We start from the raw sequence: 3,389 nt of genomic DNA, 5'->3' as shown, positions 1-3,389 counted from the left end.
CTAGAGGTTTGACATACAGCTGAACATATGCTTTTGCCAGTTTCTAGGCCCTTTACTGGGGAGGAAGGGAAACATGGGAATTTAGGAAGTGCCTAGTACGGCATCCCTAAACAACAAGCCTTCTCACGACCATTTGGGTTTGTTACTGAGCTGTGATCCATTTTCCACTAAAATGAGAGAGATTCCATGCTTTCATTTGAAAGAGAATGAGAGAGAATTTCCACTAAAATGAGGGAGATGAGCTGTGTATCAAAGGTCCTCAAGTGCTGCTCAGACATCTGAATGAACTCTGATGAGCTGGCAGGTGCCACAGCTGCCACTACAGAGGGTGGCAAACTAAGTATGAGATCTCTGAAGCTGGAAGAAGATAAGGAAAAGCTAGCTGTGCCCCATCCCTCAGGGGAACATGTACAGCATGGTACTGTAAAATTAGGATACCCTCTACGATTCTGGTTCTGCTTTGGGTTTTGTTTTGGGGTTTTTTTCTGTCTGATAAACATTACCCTATGTTAGATGAATCATCTGTTGGTGTGTACCTCCCGCAAGATATTGTTATCCAACAGAATTGTGTGAGAAGTTCAGCTGCTGTTCCTCTTGCACTGCCACCTGTGAAAAAACAGGGCTGGTAATGGTCTCTGTGGACTGTTGAGGGCAAAGCTTGAGTGACATTTTGGCCACATTCCTGAAGAGAAGAGACCCAAGGCACAATCGAATCTACCTCAGCCTGTTCCACAGTGACAGCCCATTTCTCTTTTTCAGCTGTTGACGAAATCATAGATCTCACCGACGAATCTGCTGAGCCTGAAGTCATTGATCTAACTGGTGATGATTCTGCTGTGGTAAGTAATGAATGGCACACTTCTGTCCATCTTGCAGTCAAATTAGTTTTCTCCTGTGCTCCTGGGCCTATCTTCTGGCATCTAACTAGGTAGCCTGACCTCCAGGGTTGAAACACAGCTCTGATTGACCACTTTAGACAGAGTTACCAGTCAAATGCACCTCTGAACACATTAACACTTCCAAGTATCCCTTGTAGTGAAAAAGTAGTTTAAAAGAGCCTGTTGCTCCAGAACTTGGGCACAACATTTACCAGTCATTGGTAATGTAACAGAAGGAGATGCAATTTAAAAGGGAAGTTATTCCAGAGATCCTCATCATACAGGCCAGGGATTTAAAGAAAAAGAAAAGGAGAGGACAGGAAGACTTTGACTCCTCAAATATTAAGTGTTTACCTGCAACATCCATTTAAGGTACTCCTGGTCACTGAGGTGTTCATCTAATAGGAAGTGTTTATGGCTATCACTGCTGAATTTGCCTGTTTAGGGCAGAAAGAGGGAAAGAAACACCTCCAGCCTAAATCCAATTAGGGAACTGAAAGAGGGGAGCAGGGAGGAGGGGCTACATGTGGTTCCTAAGCTGCCTCCATTTCGACCCCGTTGCAGCAGTGCGAGCAGAACCAGCAGCACCCAGCTGGAAACCCAGTTGTTTCCAGTGCAGCAGATAATTCAGTTGTGCTACTGACCAGTGATGATGAAGAGGAACCAAGAGATAATGATGGGTATGTGACAGATAAAGTAACTCTCTAAAGTCTAATTTCTGACACAGGGTAGAAAGAGGTTTTTGCCAGGGGTTGAGTTCTGCTTGATTCTGCGTGAAAAATTCAGACCTGGAATATAGTGGCCTGTCTGTTTTTGAAAGCCCATCCAAAAATCCAGTAAAATCCAGAAGAAAGCTTTTTTATCTCATTAAGGAATTAAGGAATGGATCTTACAATGTGGCTTGAGACACACTGAAATGCTTGAAGTACATAAAAGCCTTTCAAATGATTGTGTTGCTGGGCTGGGATGTTGCTAAGTCCGAATAAAGGATGTTTTAATTTCTGACACTTTATGTGTTGGTAACCCTCCATGCACAGTGAAATTAATGGCTGCATTTTCTTTCAAGTTCTCTTCTCTCTAGCACACGGCCAGTAGGTATTGTTACCTCTCCAATTTGGATAGATGACTACTCAGAGGTAAGGATCCACATGTTGTTATCCTTTCAGCTTTATGGGAGGGCAAGGAGGACAGAGGGGGATCTGCACAGCTCAGCTGGCTGATGTGGGATGCTACGGGCAGCTGGCTTGAGCACAGCCCTTGCTTTGGAGCTCCAAGTAGCACGTCCCTCCAAGTCACTTCTCAGGGGTGCCTGTAGAGGGGGATCCCTTGCCAAGATGGCACTGGGAGATCTGTGGGTTCCCGATATTATAGCAGTAATGGACTGAATGCAGACATCTAAGATCTATTTGCCTGGCACCAACACAGCAGCCAGGCTTGAATTCTTTACTGCAACCCCTCCTGTGGCTTCCTTTCTTCAGCAGCTGTTCATGTCATACGAGTAGTTACAGATATCACCCTTGAATTTGACTGGTTAGGGCAGAAAGAGGGATAGAAACACCTCCAGCCTCAATCCAATTGGGGAACTGAAAGAGGGGAGCAGGGAGGAGGGGCTACAGGTAGTTCTAAGCTGCCTCCATTTCGACCCCGTTGCAGCAGTGGGAGCAGAACCAGCAGCACCCAGCTGGAAACCCACTTGTTTCCAGTGCAGCAGATAATTCAGTTGTGCTACTGACAAGTGATGATGAAGAGGAACCAAGAGATAATGATGGGTATGTGACAGATGAAGTGTCTTTCTACAGTCTGATTTCTGACATAGGGTTGAAAGAGGTTGTTGCCCACAAAATCTGCTGCAAACTCCAGCAGAAACCTTTCTTCTCTGTTCGTGGAGTCATTAACAAATGGATCTTACTCTGTGGCTTGAGACACACTGAAATGCTTGAAGTACATAAAAACCCTTCAAATGGTTGTGTTGCTGGGCTGGGATGTTGCTAGATCAGAGAAGGGGATGTTTTAATTTCTGACACTTTATGTGTTGGTAACCCTCCATGCACAGTGAAATTAATGGCTGTGTGTTCTTTCTGGTTCTTCTAGCACACGGCCAGCAGCTACTGTGACCTCTCCAATTTGGATAGATGACTCCTCAGAGGTAAGGATCCACATGCTGTTATCCTTTCAGCTTTATGGGAGGGCAAAGAGGACAGAGGGGGATCTGCACAGCTCAGCTGGCTGATGTGGGATGCTACGGGCAGCTGGCTTGAGCACAGCCCTTGCTTTGCAGCTCCAACTAGCACGTCCCTCCAAGTCACTTCTCAGGGGTGTACACACAGGGAGGAACCCTTGCCAAGATGGCACATCTGTGGGTTCCTTATTATTCTGGTAGATACTGACTGATTGCAGATACTCCAAGTCCTATTAGCCTGGTGCCAGTGCAGCATCAAAGTTGAATTCTTTACTCCAAACCCCTCTTGTGGTTTCCTTTCTTCAGCAGCCGTTCATCTCACATGGATTGTT

At 45.7% G+C, this 3,389-nt stretch overlaps 1 long non-coding RNA gene across 1 annotated transcript in view; it reads right to left on the bottom strand.

The window, feature by feature from the left end:
* Positions 1-3,389, bottom strand: part of LOC135412873 (uncharacterized) — a 636,102-nt gene that overhangs the window by 66,742 nt on the left and 565,971 nt on the right. The window lies entirely within an intron of this gene.

The sequence above is a fragment of the Pseudopipra pipra genome, chromosome 4 (assembly GCF_036250125.1).
Source record: "Pseudopipra pipra isolate bDixPip1 chromosome 4, bDixPip1.hap1, whole genome shotgun sequence".
Taxonomy (NCBI): domain Eukaryota; kingdom Metazoa; phylum Chordata; class Aves; order Passeriformes; family Pipridae; genus Pseudopipra; species Pseudopipra pipra.
The sequence above is the reverse complement of the archived record's forward strand: the minus strand, read 5'-3'. Positions and strand labels throughout refer to the sequence as shown.